This window comes from Felis catus (genome assembly GCF_018350175.1).
Source record: "Felis catus isolate Fca126 chromosome F1 unlocalized genomic scaffold, F.catus_Fca126_mat1.0 chrF1_random_Un_scaffold_34, whole genome shotgun sequence".
Lineage (NCBI taxonomy): Eukaryota > Metazoa > Chordata > Mammalia > Carnivora > Felidae > Felis > Felis catus.
Window position 1 is genome coordinate 861,652 of NW_025408522.1, and position 16,817 is coordinate 878,468.

Here is a 16,817-nt window from a genome sequence, read left to right on the forward strand (position 1 = left end):
GTGTGTGTCACGTGATCGTGACTCTGAATGTGTGTTGAGAGTGTTTTCTCGGGAGACACACAGACTAAGCCACACAAAATGAGACAGACTCACTGCAAGAGAGACAGAGAGAGAAAGATACATGTGGGTTTGCCCAGAGAATAGGTGTCACTGACACTGCACAATGATTCATGTCTACATTCTCACACACTCCTCCTACTGCACACCTCAAGGTATACTGCTGTGCACGGCTCAGCAGTATCATGTAGTCCATGCAGGTCACCAAATCCTCAATATCCTCTGGCCCATGTTCATATCAAGGAACAGTCCCTGAGGTATACTGGAGCAGCACCAACATGGTACTGACAGGGATTGTGGTCTTTCTAGGTGTCCCCGAGGAGGAAAGACGGCGGCACCATCCTGTCCGGAGTCACCAGGCTGTTGCTGAGGTGAGCTTCCTGTCTTTCCTTGACGAACACAAGTGCTTTCTTAGAGTCTTTGCAATCAACATCTGTTGTAACTGTGACAATGTACCGTTGAGATGATAATGTTATTTTCCCTGTGGGGACAAACATGTTGTCCATTTCCATGGTTGTTTCTTGCCAACTGTCCCCTTGGTCAGGGGGACATTTTCCACTGGCAGTGCCAAACCAGGTAATAAACAGCGTCCTAGGATCTTTCTCGGCAGCCGCACTTTTTCCTTCTGGGTGAACCATTTTGTAGTCTGCACCCTCAGTGTTCTTGAGAGACACATCTCCAGGAAAAACGACTTCTGACAGGCATATTATCTTTGCTTTTGTGGCCTTTGACTCAAACACTGTGTCCCATCCTGAACCCCAAAGTCACCAAGCGAACCGAAGAATGGTACACGTACTGTACATCATGATCTCACCCTGATGGTGTTTTCTTTTCTAACATTCAGGTAGCCGTAGGAGCACGAGAAGAAGGTATGTGTCCTGGAAACTGTTTCTTGTTGAGGAAAATGTTTCGGATGAGGTGTAGGTGGGGCTTTCTTGCCGTCTTTAGTTTGGAGAGTACCCGGATATCAGGGTCCTGGGGGGACTGGTGCTGGAGTGTGGGGGGGAAAGACCGACATCCCCGGTGAAATCTATGTCCATGTTTCTATAGTATGAGAAAGACAATGGATCCCTTCTGTGCGGTGTGATTGTGTGTGCATGAGTCTTGGGGTTGTTCTGTATCTCTGTATGTCGCATGATTGTGAGTGTGTATGCGTGCGTGCGTGCGTGGGTGCGTGCGTGTGTTTTCTTGAGAGACTCAGAGACAGAGAGACAGAGCCACACACAGAAAGAGACAGATACAGTGGAAGAGAGGGAGAGAGAGAGACAGAGATGTGGGTTTGCCCAGAGATATGGGCCACTGACATTGGACAATGACCGATGTCTACAATGCAGAGTCCTGGGAGGACTGGTGCTCGAGGGTGGGGACCAAAGACCGACGTCCCAGGTGACAAACTAGGTGATGTTTCTACAGTATAAGAAAGATGCTGTATATCTTTTGTGCGGTGTAATTGTGTGTGTTGTGTCTGGGGGTTGTTCTGTATGTGGGTGTATGTCGCGGGATCGTGACAGTGTATGTCTGCGTGTGTGTGTGTTTTCTTGAGAGACACAGAGAAAAAGCCTCATAGAGAAAGACACAGACACATTTCAAGAGAGGGGGAGAGAGAGCGAGCGACAGAGAGAGAGACAGAGGTGGGCGTGCCCACGAGATATGTGCCACTGACACTGAAAAATGACCAAAGTCTACATTCTCAAAAATCTCTGCATACTGCACACTTCCAGGAATACTGCTGAGCGTGGCGCAGCAGTAACATTCCGTCCATGCGGTTGACAAAAGCCTCCGTACGCTCTCGCCCATGTTCATATAAGGAACAGTCCCGAAGGTGTTCTTGAGCAGCACCCAGAAGACAGTGACTTGTATTCTGTGTCCTCCTAGGTGTCGCGAAGCTGAAAAAGCGGCGGCCCCTTCCTGACACGAGGCAGCAGGATGGTGCTGAGGTGAGCTTGCCTGTCTTTCCCTGAGGAGCACAATTGCTTTCTTAGAGGCTTTCCAATCAATCTCTGTTGTACATATGACAGTCTACATTTTCGAGGATACTGTTACTTTCCCGGATGGGGACAGTGGTGAGTGGTTGCCTCTTGCCAACGGTCACCTTGGTCAGGGGGACACTGACCACTGGCAGTGCCAAACCTGGTAACAAACAGTGTCCTAGGATCTTTACCGTCAGCAGCCATCTGTCCTGCTTGGGTGAAGAATTTTGTAGTAGGCATCCTCAGTGGTCCTGAGAGACACATCCCCAGGAGAAACAACTTCTGACAGGCATCCTATTCATTTGCTTTTGTGGCCTGTGACTCAACCGCTGTGTCCCATCTTGTATCGTAAAGACGCAAAGGGAACTGAAGAGTTGTGCCAATAGTGTATGTCATGATCTCACCCTGATGGTGTTTTCTTTCCTAACATTCAGGTGGCCGTAGGAGCACAGGACACAGGTATGTATCCTGGAAACTGTCTCTTGCTGAGAAAAATGTTTAGATGGTGATGCAGGTGGGACATTGTTGTTGACTTCAGTCTGGAGAGCGACCCTAATTCCAGAGGCCTGGGGGGACTGGTGCTTGTGAGTGGGGGGAAGGACCTACGTCCCAGGTGAAAAAACTATGTGATACTTCCACAGTAGGAGAAAGATAATGTATTCCTCCAGTGTGGTGTGTTTTTGTGGGCATGAGAACTGGGGTGGTTCTGTGTGTGTGTGTGTGTGTGTGTGTGTGTGTGTGTGTGTCACGTGATCGTGACTCTGAATGTGTGTTGAGAGTGTTTTCTCGGGAGACACACAGACTAAGCCACACAAAATGAGACAGACTCACTGCAAGAGAGACAGAGAGAGAAAGATACATGTGGGTTTGCCCAGAGAATAGGTGTCACTGACACTGCACAATGATTCATGTCTACATTCTCACACACTCCTCCTACTGCACACCTCAAGGTATACTGCTGTGCACGGCTCAGCAGTATCATGTAGTCCATGCAGGTCACCAAATCCTCAATATCCTCTGGCCCATGTTCATATCAAGGAACAGTCCCTGAGGTATACTGGAGCAGCACCAACATGGTACTGACAGGGATTGTGGTCTTTCTAGGTGTCCCCGAGGAGGAAAGACGGCGGCACCATCCTGTCCGGAGTCACCAGGCTGTTGCTGAGGTGAGCTTCCTGTCTTTCCTTGACGAACACAAGTGCTTTCTTAGAGTCTTTGCAATCAACATCTGTTGTAACTGTGACAATGTACCGTTGAGATGATAATGTTATTTTCCCTGTGGGGAGAAACATGTTGTCCATTTCCATGGTTGTTTCTTGCCAACTGTCCCCTTGGTCAGGGGGACATTTTCCACTGGCAGTGCCAAACCAGGTAATAAACAGCGTCCTAGGATCTTTCTCGGCAGCCGCACTTTTTCCTTCTGGGTGAACCATTTTGTAGTCTGCACCCTCAGTGTTCTTGAGAGACACATCTCCAGGAAAAACGACTTCTGACAGGCATATTATCTTTGCTTTTGTGGCCTTTGACTCAAACACTGTGTCCCATCCTGAACCCCAAAGTCACCAAGCGAACCGAAGAATGGTACACGTACTGTACATCATGATCTCACCCTGATGGTGTTTTCTTTTCTAACATTCAGGTAGCCGTAGGAGCACGAGAAGAAGGTATGTGTCCTGGAAACTGTTTCTTGTTGAGGAAAATGTTTCGGATGAGGTGTAGGTGGGGCTTTCTTGCCGTCTTTAGTTTGGAGAGTACCCGGATATCAGGGTCCTGGGGGGACTGGTGCTGGAGTGTGGGGGGGAAAGACCGACATCCCCGGTGAAATCTATGTCCATGTTTCTATAGTATGAGAAAGACAATGGATCCCTTCTGTGCGGTGTGATTGTGTGTGCATGAGTCTTGGGGTTGTTCTGTATCTCTGTATGTCGCATGATTGTGAGTGTGTATGCGTGCGTGCGTGCGTGGGTGCGTGCGTGTGTTTTCTTGAGAGACTCAGAGACAGAGAGACAGAGCCACACACAGAAAGAGACAGATACAGTGGAAGAGAGGGAGAGAGAGAGACAGAGATGTGGGTTTGCCCAGAGATATGGGCCACTGACATTGGACAATGACCGATGTCTACAATGCAGAGTCCTGGGAGGACTGGTGCTCGAGGGTGGGGACCAAAGACCGACGTCCCAGGTGACAAACTAGGTGATGTTTCTACAGTATAAGAAAGATGCTGTATATCTTTTGTGCGGTGTAATTGTGTGTGTTGTGTCTGGGGGTTGTTCTGTATGTGGGTGTATGTCGCGGGATCGTGACAGTGTATGTCTGCGTGTGTGTGTGTTTTCTTGAGAGACACAGAGAAAAAGCCTCATAGAGAAAGACACAGACACATTTCAAGAGAGGGGGAGAGAGAGCGAGCGACAGAGAGAGAGACAGAGGTGGGCTTGCCCACGAGATATGTGCCACTGACACTGAAAAATGACCAAAGTCTACATTCTCAAAAATCTCTGCATACTGCACACTTCCAGGAATACTGCTGAGCGTGGCGCAGCAGTAACATTCCGTCCATGCAGTTGACAAAAGCCTCCGTACGCTCTCGCCCATGTTCATATAAGGAACAGTCCCGAAGGTGTTCTTGAGCAGCACCCAGAAGACAGTGACTTGTATTCTGTGTCCTCCTAGGTGTCGCGAAGCTGAAAAAGCGGCGGCCCCTTCCTGACACGAGGCAGCAGGCTGGTGCTGAGGTGAGCTTGCCTGTCTTTCCCTGAGGAGCACAATTGCTTTCTTAGAGGCTTTCCAATCAATCTCTGTTGTACATATGACAGTCTACATTTTCGAGGATACTGTTACTTTCCCGGATGGGGACAGTGGTGAGTGGTTGCCTCTTGCCAACGGTCACCTTGGTCAGGGGGACACTGACCACTGGCAGTGCCAAACCTGGTAACAAACAGTGTCCTAGGATCTTTACCGTCAGCAGCCATCTGTCCTGCTTGGGTGAAGAATTTTGTAGTAGGCATCCTCAGTGGTCCTGAGAGACACATCCCCAGGAGAAACAACTTCTGACAGGCATCCTATTCATTTGCTTTTGTGGCCTGTGACTCAACCGCTGTGTCCCATCTTGTATCGTAAAGACGCAAAGGGAACTGAAGAGTTGTGCCAATAGTGTATGTCATGATCTCACCCTGATGGTGTTTTCTTTCCTAACATTCAGGTGGCCGTAGGAGCACAGGACACAGGTATGTATCCTGGAAACTGTCTCTTGCTGAGAAAAATGTTTAGATGGTGATGCAGGTGGGACATTGTTGTTGACTTCAGTCTGGAGAGCGACCCTAATTCCAGAGGCCTGGGGGGACTGGTGCTTGTGAGTGGGGGGAAGGACCTACGTCCCAGGTGAAAAAACTATGTGATACTTCCACAGTAGGAGAAAGATAATGTATTCCTCCAGTGTGGTGTGTTTTTGTGGGCATGAGAACTGGGGTGGTTCTGTGTGTGTGTGTGTGTGTGTGTGTGTGTGTGTGTGTGTCACGTGATCGTGACTCTGAATGTGTGTTGAGAGTGTTTTCTCGGGAGACACACAGACTAAGCCACACAAAATGAGACAGACTCACTGCAAGAGAGACAGAGAGAGAAAGATACATGTGGGTTTGCCCAGAGAATAGGTGTCACTGACACTGCACAATGATTCATGTCTACATTCTCACACACTCCTCCTACTGCACACCTCAAGGTATACTGCTGTGCACGGCTCAGCAGTATCATGTAGTCCATGCAGGTCACCAAATCCTCAATATCCTCTGGCCCATGTTCATATCAAGGAACAGTCCCTGAGGTATACTGGAGCAGCACCAACATGGTACTGACAGGGATTGTGGTCTTTCTAGGTGTCCCCGAGGAGGAAAGACGGCGGCACCATCCTGTCCGGAGTCACCAGGCTGTTGCTGAGGTGAGCTTCCTGTCTTTCCTTGACGAACACAAGTGCTTTCTTAGAGTCTTTGCAATCAACATCTGTTGTAACTGTGACAATGTACCGTTGAGATGATAATGTTATTTTCCCTGTGGGGACAAACATGTTGTCCATTTCCATGGTTGTTTCTTGCCAACTGTCCCCTTGGTCAGGGGGACATTTTCCACTGGCAGTGCCAAACCAGGTAATAAACAGCGTCCTAGGATCTTTCTCGGCAGCCGCACTTTTTCCTTCTGGGTGAACCATTTTGTAGTCTGCACCCTCAGTGTTCTTGAGAGACACATCTCCAGGAAAAACGACTTCTGACAGGCATATTATCTTTGCTTTTGTGGCCTTTGACTCAAACACTGTGTCCCATCCTGAACCCCAAAGTCACCAAGCGAACCGAAGAATGGTACACGTACTGTACATCATGATCTCACCCTGATGGTGTTTTCTTTTCTAACATTCAGGTAGCCGTAGGAGCACGAGAAGAAGGTATGTGTCCTGGAAACTGTTTCTTGTTGAGGAAAATGTTTCGGATGAGGTGTAGGTGGGGCTTTCTTGCCGTCTTTAGTTTGGAGAGTACCCGGATATCAGGGTCCTGGGGGGACTGGTGCTGGAGTGTGGGGGGGAAAGACCGACATCCCCGGTGAAATCTATGTCCATGTTTCTATAGTATGAGAAAGACAATGGATTCCTTCTGTGCGGTGTGATTGTGTGTGCATGAGTCTTGGGGTTGTTCTGTATCTCTGTATGTCGCATGATTGTGAGTGTGTATGCGTGCGTGCGTGCGTGGGTGCGTGCGTGTGTTTTCTTGAGAGACTCAGAGACAGAGAGACAGAGCCACACACAGAAAGAGACAGATACAGTGGAAGAGAGGGAGAGAGAGAGACAGAGATGTGGGTTTGCCCAGAGATATGGGCCACTGACATTGGACAATGACCGATGTCTACAATGCAGAGTCCTGGGAGGACTGGTGCTCGAGGGTGGGGACCAAAGACCGACGTCCCAGGTGACAAACTAGGTGATGTTTCTACAGTATAAGAAAGATGCTGTATATCTTTTGTGCGGTGTAATTGTGTGTGTTGTGTCTGGGGGTTGTTCTGTATGTGGGTGTATGTCGCGGGATCGTGACAGTGTATGTCTGCGTGTGTGTGTGTTTTCTTGAGAGACACAGAGAAAAAGCCTCATAGAGAAAGACACAGACACATTTCAAGAGAGGGGGAGAGAGAGCGAGCGACAGAGAGAGAGACAGAGGTGGGCTTGCCCACGAGATATGTGCCACTGACACTGAAAAATGACCAAAGTCTACATTCTCAAAAATCTCTGCATACTGCACACTTCCAGGAATACTGCTGAGCGTGGCGCAGCAGTAACATTCCGTCCATGCAGTTGACAAAAGCCTCCGTACGCTCTCGCCCATGTTCATATAAGGAACAGTCCCGAAGGTGTTCTTGAGCAGCACCCAGAAGACAGTGACTTGTATTCTGTGTCCTCCTAGGTGTCGCGAAGCTGAAAAAGCGGCGGCCCCTTCCTGACACGAGGCAGCAGGATGGTGCTGAGGTGAGCTTGCCTGTCTTTCCCTGAGGAGCACAATTGCTTTCTTAGAGGCTTTCCAATCAATCTCTGTTGTACATATGACAGTCTACATTTTCGAGGATACTGTTACTTTCCCGGATGGGGACAGTGGTGAGTGGTTGCCTCTTGCCAACGGTCACCTTGGTCAGGGGGACACTGACCACTGGCAGTGCCAAACCTGGTAACAAACAGTGTCCTAGGATCTTTACCGTCAGCAGCCATCTGTCCTGCTTGGGTGAAGAATTTTGTAGTAGGCATCCTCAGTGGTCCTGAGAGACACATCCCCAGGAGAAACAACTTCTGACAGGCATCCTATTCATTTGCTTTTGTGGCCTGTGACTCAACCGCTGTGTCCCATCTTGTATCGTAAAGACGCAAAGGGAACTGAAGAGTTGTGCCAATAGTGTATGTCATGATCTCACCCTGATGGTGTTTTCTTTCCTAACATTCAGGTGGCCGTAGGAGCACAGGACACAGGTATGTATCCTGGAAACTGTCTCTTGCTGAGAAAAATGTTTAGATGGTGATGCAGGTGGGACATTGTTGTTGACTTCAGTCTGGAGAGCGACCCTAATTCCAGAGGCCTGGGGGGACTGGTGCTTGTGAGTGGGGGGAAGGACCTACGTCCCAGGTGAAAAAACTATGTGATACTTCCACAGTAGGAGAAAGATAATGTATTCCTCCAGTGTGGTGTGTTTTTGTGGGCATGAGAACTGGGGTGGTTCTGTGTGTGTGTGTGTGTGTGTGTGTGTGTGTGTGTGTGTCACGTGATCGTGACTCTGAATGTGTGTTGAGAGTGTTTTCTCGGGAGACACACAGACTAAGCCACACAAAATGAGACAGACTCACTGCAAGAGAGACAGAGAGAGAAAGATACATGTGGGTTTGCCCAGAGAATAGGTGTCACTGACACTGCACAATGATTCATGTCTACATTCTCACACACTCCTCCTACTGCACACCTCAAGGTATACTGCTGTGCACGGCTCAGCAGTATCATGTAGTCCATGCAGGTCACCAAATCCTCAATATCCTCTGGCCCATGTTCATATCAAGGAACAGTCCCTGAGGTATACTGGAGCAGCACCAACATGGTACTGACAGGGATTGTGGTCTTTCTAGGTGTCCCCGAGGAGGAAAGACGGCGGCACCATCCTGTCCGGAGTCACCAGGCTGTTGCTGAGGTGAGCTTCCTGTCTTTCCTTGACGAACACAAGTGCTTTCTTAGAGTCTTTGCAATCAACATCTGTTGTAACTGTGACAATGTACCGTTGAGATGATAATGTTATTTTCCCTGTGGGGACAAACATGTTGTCCATTTCCATGGTTGTTTCTTGCCAACTGTCCCCTTGGTCAGGGGGACATTTTCCACTGGCAGTGCCAAACCAGGTAATAAACAGCGTCCTAGGATCTTTCTCGGCAGCCGCACTTTTTCCTTCTGGGTGAACCATTTTGTAGTCTGCACCCTCAGTGTTCTTGAGAGACACATCTCCAGGAAAAACGACTTCTGACAGGCATATTATCTTTGCTTTTGTGGCCTTTGACTCAAACACTGTGTCCCATCCTGAACCCCAAAGTCACCAAGCGAACCGAAGAATGGTACACGTACTGTACATCATGATCTCACCCTGATGGTGTTTTCTTTTCTAACATTCAGGTAGCCGTAGGAGCACGAGAAGAAGGTATGTGTCCTGGAAACTGTTTCTTGTTGAGGAAAATGTTTCGGATGAGGTGTAGGTGGGGCTTTCTTGCCGTCTTTAGTTTGGAGAGTACCCGGATATCAGGGTCCTGGGGGGACTGGTGCTGGAGTGTGGGGGGAAAGACCGACATCCCCGGTGAAATCTATGTCCATGTTTCTATAGTATGAGAAAGACAATGGATCCCTTCTGTGCGGTGTGATTGTGTGTGCATGAGTCTTGGGGTTGTTCTGTATCTCTGTATGTCGCATGATTGTGAGTGTGTATGCGTGCGTGCGTGCGTGGGTGCGTGCGTGTGTTTTCTTGAGAGACTCAGAGACAGAGAGACAGAGCCACACACAGAAAGAGACAGATACAGTGGAAGAGAGGGAGAGAGAGAGACAGAGATGTGGGTTTGCCCAGAGATATGGGCCACTGACATTGGACAATGACCGATGTCTACAATGCAGAGTCCTGGGAGGACTGGTGCTCGAGGGTGGGGACCAAAGACCGACGTCCCAGGTGACAAACTAGGTGATGTTTCTACAGTATAAGAAAGATGCTGTATATCTTTTGTGCGGTGTAATTGTGTGTGTTGTGTCTGGGGGTTGTTCTGTATGTGGGTGTATGTCGCGGGATCGTGACAGTGTATGTCTGCGTGTGTGTGTGTTTTCTTGAGAGACACAGAGAAAAAGCCTCATAGAGAAAGACACAGACACATTTCAAGAGAGGGGGAGAGAGAGCGAGCGACAGAGAGAGAGACAGAGGTGGGCTTGCCCACGAGATATGTGCCACTGACACTGAAAAATGACCAAAGTCTACATTCTCAAAAATCTCTGCATACTGCACACTTCCAGGAATACTGCTGAGCGTGGCGCAGCAGTAACATTCCGTCCATGCAGTTGACAAAAGCCTCCGTACGCTCTCGCCCATGTTCATATAAGGAACAGTCCCGAAGGTGTTCTTGAGCAGCACCCAGAAGACAGTGACTTGTATTCTGTGTCCTCCTAGGTGTCGCGAAGCTGAAAAAGCGGCGGCCCCTTCCTGACACGAGGCAGCAGGATGGTGCTGAGGTGAGCTTGCCTGTCTTTCCCTGAGGAGCACAATTGCTTTCTTAGAGGCTTTCCAATCAATCTCTGTTGTACATATGACAGTCTACATTTTCGAGGATACTGTTACTTTCCCGGATGGGGACAGTGGTGAGTGGTTGCCTCTTGCCAACGGTCACCTTGGTCAGGGGGACATTGACCACTGGCAGTGCCAAACCTGGTAACAAACAGTGTCCTAGGATCTTTACCGTCAGCAGCCATCTGTCCTGCTTGGGTGAAGAATTTTGTAGTAGGCATCCTCAGTGGTCCTGAGAGACACATCCCCAGGAGAAACAACTTCTGACAGGCATCCTATTCATTTGCTTTTGTGGCCTGTGACTCAACCGCTGTGTCCCATCTTGTATCGTAAAGACGCAAAGGGAACTGAAGAGTTGTGCCAATAGTGTATGTCATGATCTCACCCTGATGGTGTTTTCTTTCCTAACATTCAGGTGGCCGTAGGAGCACAGGACACAGGTATGTATCCTGGAAACTGTCTCTTGCTGAGAAAAATGTTTAGATGGTGATGCAGGTGGGACATTGTTGTTGACTTCAGTCTGGAGAGCGACCCTAATTCCAGAGGCCTGGGGGGACTGGTGCTTGTGAGTGGGGGGAAGGACCTACGTCCCAGGTGAAAAAACTATGTGATACTTCCACAGTAGGAGAAAGATAATGTATTCCTCCAGTGTGGTGTGTTTTTGTGGGCATGAGAACTGGGGTGGTTCTGTGTGTGTGTGTGTGTGTGTGTGTGTGTGTGTGTGTGTGTCACGTGATCGTGACTCTGAATGTGTGTTGAGAGTGTTTTCTCGGGAGACACACAGACTAAGCCACACAAAATGAGACAGACTCACTGCAAGAGAGACAGAGAGAGAAAGATACATGTGGGTTTGCCCAGAGAATAGGTGTCACTGACACTGCACAATGATTCATGTCTACATTCTCACACACTCCTCCTACTGCACACCTCAAGGTATACTGCTGTGCACGGCTCAGCAGTATCATGTAGTCCATGCAGGTCACCAAATCCTCAATATCCTCTGGCCCATGTTCATATCAAGGAACAGTCCCTGAGGTATACTGGAGCAGCACCAACATGGTACTGACAGGGATTGTGGTCTTTCTAGGTGTCCCCGAGGAGGAAAGACGGCGGCACCATCCTGTCCGGAGTCACCAGGCTGTTGCTGAGGTGAGCTTCCTGTCTTTCCTTGACGAACACAAGTGCTTTCTTAGAGTCTTTGCAATCAACATCTGTTGTAACTGTGACAATGTACCGTTGAGATGATAATGTTATTTTCCCTGTGGGGAGAAACATGTTGTCCATTTCCATGGTTGTTTCTTGCCAACTGTCCCCTTGGTCAGGGGGACATTTTCCACTGGCAGTGCCAAACCAGGTAATAAACAGCGTCCTAGGATCTTTCTCGGCAGCCGCACTTTTTCCTTCTGGGTGAACCATTTTGTAGTCTGCACCCTCAGTGTTCTTGAGAGACACATCTCCAGGAAAAACGACTTCTGACAGGCATATTATCTTTGCTTTTGTGGCCTTTGACTCAAACACTGTGTCCCATCCTGAACCCCAAAGTCACCAAGCGAACCGAAGAATGGTACACGTACTGTACATCATGATCTCACCCTGATGGTGTTTTCTTTTCTAACATTCAGGTGGCCGTAGGAGCACGAGAAGAAGGTATGTGTCCTGGAAACTGTTTCTTGTTGAGGAAAATGTTTCGGATGAGGTGTAGGTGGGGCTTTCTTGCCGTCTTTAGTTTGGAGAGTACCCGGATATCAGGGTCCTGGGGGGACTGGTGCTGGAGTGTGGGGGGGAAAGACCGACATCCCCGGTGAAATCTATGTCCATGTTTCTATAGTATGAGAAAGACAATGGATTCCTTCTGTGCGGTGTGATTGTGTGTGCATGAGTCTTGGGGTTGTTCTGTATCTCTGTATGTCGCATGATTGTGAGTGTGTATGCGTGCGTGCGTGGGTGCGTGCGTGTGTTTTCTTGAGAGACTCAGAGACAGAGAGACAGAGCCACACACAGAAAGAGACAGATACAGTGGAAGAGAGGGAGAGAGAGAGACAGAGATGTGGGTTTGCCCAGAGATATGGGCCACTGACATTGGACAATGACCGATGTCTACAATGCAGAGTCCTGGGAGGACTGGTGCTCGAGGGTGGGGGACCAAAGACCGACGTCCCAGGTGACAAACTAGGTGATGTTTCTACAGTATAAGAAAGATGCTGTATATCTTTTGTGCGGTGTAATTGTGTGTGTTGTGTCTGGGGGTTGTTCTGTATGTGGGTGTATGTCGCGGGATCGTGACAGTGTATGTCTGCGTGTGTGTGTGTTTTCTTGAGAGACACAGAGAAAAAGCCTCATAGAGAAAGACACAGACACATTTCAAGAGAGGGGGAGAGAGAGCGAGCGACAGAGAGAGAGACAGAGGTGGGCTTGCCCACGAGATATGTGCCACTGACACTGAAAAATGACCAAAGTCTACATTCTCAAAAATCTCTGCATACTGCACACTTCCAGGAATACTGCTGAGCGTGGCGCAGCAGTAACATTCCGTCCATGCAGTTGACAAAAGCCTCCGTACGCTCTCGCCCATGTTCATATAAGGAACAGTCCCGAAGGTGTTCTTGAGCAGCACCCAGAAGACAGTGACTTGTATTCTGTGTCCTCCTAGGTGTCGCGAAGCTGAAAAAGCGGCGGCCCCTTCCTGACACGAGGCAGCAGGATGGTGCTGAGGTGAGCTTGCCTGTCTTTCCCTGAGGAGCACAACTGCTTTCTTAGAGGCTTTCCAATCAATCTCTGTTGTACATATGACAGTCTACATTTTCGAGGATACTGTTACTTTCCCGGATGGGGACAGTGGTGAGTGGTTGCCTCTTGCCAACGGTCACCTTGGTCAGGGGGACATTGACCACTGGCAGTGCCAAACCTGGTAACAAACAGTGTCCTAGGATCTTTACCGTCAGCAGCCATCTGTCCTGCTTGGGTGAAGAATTTTGTAGTAGGCATCCTCAGTGGTCCTGAGAGACACATCCCCAGGAGAAACAACTTCTGACAGGCATCCTATTCATTTGCTTTTGTGGCCTGTGACTCAACCGCTGTGTCCCATCTTGTATCGTAAAGACGCAAAGGGAACTGAAGAGTTGTGCCAATAGTGTATGTCATGATCTCACCCTGATGGTGTTTTCTTTCCTAACATTCAGGTGGCCGTAGGAGCACAGGACACAGGTATGTATCCTGGAAACTGTCTCTTGCTGAGAAAAATGTTTAGATGGTGATGCAGGTGGGGCATTGTTGTTGACTTCAGTCTGGAGAGCGACCCTAATTCCAGAGGCCTGGGGGGACTGGTGCTTGTGAGTGGGGGGAAGGACCTACGTCCCAGGTGAAAAAACTATGTGATACTTCCACAGTAGGAGAAAGATAATGTATTCCTCCAGTGTGGTGTGTTTTTGTGGGCATGAGAACTGGGGTGGTTCTGTGTGTGTGTGTGTGTGTGTGTGTGTGTGTGTGTGTGTGTCACGTGATCGTGACTCTGAATGTGTGTTGAGAGTGTTTTCTCGGGAGACACACAGACTAAGCCACACAAAATGAGACAGACTCACTGCAAGAGAGACAGAGAGAGAAAGATACATGTGGGTTTGCCCAGAGAATAGGTGTCACTGACACTGCACAATGATTCATGTCTACATTCTCACACACTCCTCCTACTGCACACCTCAAGGTATACTGCTGTGCACGGCTCAGCAGTATCATGTAGTCCATGCAGGTCACCAAATCCTCAATATCCTCTGGCCCATGTTCATATCAAGGAACAGTCCCTGAGGTATACTGGAGCAGCACCAACATGGTACTGACAGGGATTGTGGTCTTTCTAGGTGTCCCCGAGGAGGAAAGACGGCGGCACCATCCTGTCCGGAGTCACCAGGCTGTTGCTGAGGTGAGCTTCCTGTCTTTCCTTGACGAACACAAGTGCTTTCTTAGAGTCTTTGCAATCAACATCTGTTGTAACTGTGACAATGTACCGTTGAGATGATAATGTTATTTTCCCTGTGGGGAGAAACATGTTGTCCATTTCCATGGTTGTTTCTTGCCAACTGTCCCCTTGGTCAGGGGGACATTTTCCACTGGCAGTGCCAAACCAGGTAATAAACAGCGTCCTAGGATCTTTCTCGGCAGCCGCACTTTTTCCTTCTGGGTGAACCATTTTGTAGTCTGCACCCTCAGTGTTCTTGAGAGACACATCTCCAGGAAAAACGACTTCTGACAGGCATATTATCTTTGCTTTTGTGGCCTTTGACTCAAACACTGTGTCCCATCCTGAACCCCAAAGTCACCAAGCGAACCGAAGAATGGTACACGTACTGTACATCATGATCTCACCCTGATGGTGTTTTCTTTTCTAACATTCAGGTAGCCGTAGGAGCACGAGAAGAAGGTATGTGTCCTGGAAACTGTTTCTTGTTGAGGAAAATGTTTCGGATGAGGTGTAGGTGGGGCTTTCTTGCCGTCTTTAGTTTGGAGAGTACCCGGATATCAGGGTCCTGGGGGGACTGGTGCTGGAGTGTGGGGGGGAAAGACCGACATCCCCGGTGAAATCTATGTCCATGTTTCTATAGTATGAGAAAGACAATGGATTCCTTCTGTGCGGTGTGATTGTGTGTGCATGAGTCTTGGGGTTGTTCTGTATCTCTGTATGTCGCATGATTGTGAGTGTGTATGCGTGCGTGCGTGGGTGCGTGCGTGTGTTTTCTTGAGAGACTCAGAGACAGAGAGACAGAGCCACACACAGAAAGAGACAGATACAGTGGAAGAGAGGGAGAGAGAGAGACAGAGATGTGGGTTTGCCCAGAGATATGGGCCACTGACATTGGACAATGACCGATGTCTACAATGCAGAGTCCTGGGAGGACTGGTGCTCGAGGGTGGGACCAAAGACCGACGTCCCAGGTGACAAACTAGGTGATGTTTCTACAGTATAAGAAAGATGCTGTATATCTTTTGTGCGGTGTAATTGTGTGTGTTGTGTCTGGGGGTTGTTCTGTATGTGGGTGTATGTCGCGGGATCGTGACAGTGTAATGTCTGCGTGTGTGGTGTGTTTTCTTGAGAGACACAGAGAAAAAGCCTCATAGAGAAAGACACAGACACATTTTCAAGAGAGGGGGGAGAGAGAGCGAGCGACAGAGAGAGAGACAGAGGTGGGCTTGCCCACGAGATATGTGCCACTGACACTGAAAAATGACCAAAGTCTACATTCTCAAAAATCTCTGCATACTGCACACTTCCAGGAATACTGCTGCTGAGCGTGGCGCAGCAAGTAACATTCCGTCCATAGCAGTTGACAAAAGCCCTCCGTACGCTCTCGCCCATGTTCATATAAGGAACAGTCCCCGAAGGTGTTCTTGAGCAGCACCCAGAAGACAGTGACTTGTATGTCTGTGTCCTCCTAGTGTCGCGAGAGCTGAAAAAGCGGCGGCCCCTTCCTGACACGAGGTCAAGCAGGATGGTGCCTGAGGTGAGCTTGCCTGTCTTTCCTCCCTGAGGAGCACAATTGCTTTCTTAGAGGCTTTCCAATCAATCTCTGTTGTACATATGACAGTCTACATTTTCGAGGATACTGTTACTTTCCCCGGATGGGGACAGTGGTGAGTGGTTGCCTCTTGCCAACGGTCACCTTGGTCAGGGGGACACTGACCACTGGCAAGTGCCAAACTTGTTTAACAAACAGTGTCCTAGGATCTTTACCGTCAGCCAGCCATCTGTCCTGCTTGGGTGAAGAATTTTGTTAGTAGGCATCCTCAGTGGTCCTGGAGAGACACATCCCCAGGAGAAACAACTTACTGACAGGCATCCTATTCATTTGCTTTTGTGGCCTGTGACTCAACCGCTGTGTCCCATCTTTGTATCGTAAAGACGCAAAGGGAACTGAAGAAGTTGTTGCCAATAGTGTATGTCATGATCTCACACCTGATGGTGTTTTTCTTTCCTAACATTCAGGTGGCCGTAGGAGCACAGGACACTTGTATGTATCCTGGAAATGTTGTCTCTTGTGCAGAGAAAAATGTTTAGATGGTGATGCAGGTGGGACATTGTTGTTGACTTCAGTCTGGAGAGCGACCCTAATTCCAGAGGCCTGGGGGGACTGGTGCTTGTGAGTGGGGGGAAGGACCTACGTCCCAGGTGAAAAAACTATGTGATACTTCCACAGTAGGAGAAAGATAATGTATTCCTCCAGTGTGGTGTGTTTTTGTGGGCATGAGAACTGGGGTGGTTCTGTGTGTGTGTGTGTGTGTGTGTGTGTGTGTGTGTGTGTCACGTGATCGTGACTCTGAATGTGTGTTGAGAGTGTTTTCTCGGGAGACACACAGACTAAGCCACACAAAATGAGACAGACTCACTGCAAGAGAGACAGAGAGAGAAAGATACATGTGGGTTTGCCCAGAGAATAGGTGTCACTGACACTGCACAATGATTCATGTCTACATTCTCACACACTCCTCCTA

General features: G+C 48.9%; 1 long non-coding RNA gene across 1 annotated transcript; it reads left to right on the top strand.

Moving 5' to 3' along the window:
- The first annotated feature begins 913 nt into the window (after window positions 1-913).
- Window positions 914-15,748, top strand: LOC123383643. Its single transcript, XR_006593560.1, has 3 exons — window positions 914-926; window positions 1,779-1,879; window positions 15,711-15,748. It is a non-coding gene; the product is annotated as an uncharacterized LOC123383643 (long non-coding RNA).
- Window positions 15,749-16,817: the final 1,069 nt, after the last annotated feature.